Raw genomic sequence first — 385 nt, 5'->3', positions numbered from 1 at the left:
CACTAAGATTCATCATCTGGTAGTCCATATACTTCGCGTTCCACTTCTGGGATTGCTCCGGTGCTGCAGGAAATTCTGCCGGATGCATGTATTTTCCATTTTCTCCCCCCCCCAACACTCTCTTACACGTGTGTGTGTGTGTGTGTGTGTGTGTGTGTGTGTGTGTGTGTGTGTGTGTTTGTGTGTGTAATGCTTAACACAGCCTTGTGGCTCCTTTGAGAGCTAGCTTTACTTTGCTCACAGTCTCACTCTCTCTCTCTCTCTCTTCTCACAGTCTCAGTGCGATCCAGCTGTGTGGGTGAAAAGCAAGGATTGAAAGAGAGAGAGAGAGAGAGAGGGAGCTGGCAGTAGTCAATCACTCAGCACAGGCAGCCGGGGGGAGAGA

The sequence above is a fragment of the Sander vitreus genome, chromosome 23, assembly GCF_031162955.1.
Source record: "Sander vitreus isolate 19-12246 chromosome 23, sanVit1, whole genome shotgun sequence".
Classification (NCBI taxonomy): domain Eukaryota; kingdom Metazoa; phylum Chordata; class Actinopteri; order Perciformes; family Percidae; genus Sander; species Sander vitreus.
The sequence above is the reverse complement of the archived record's forward strand: the minus strand, read 5'-3'. Positions refer to the sequence as shown.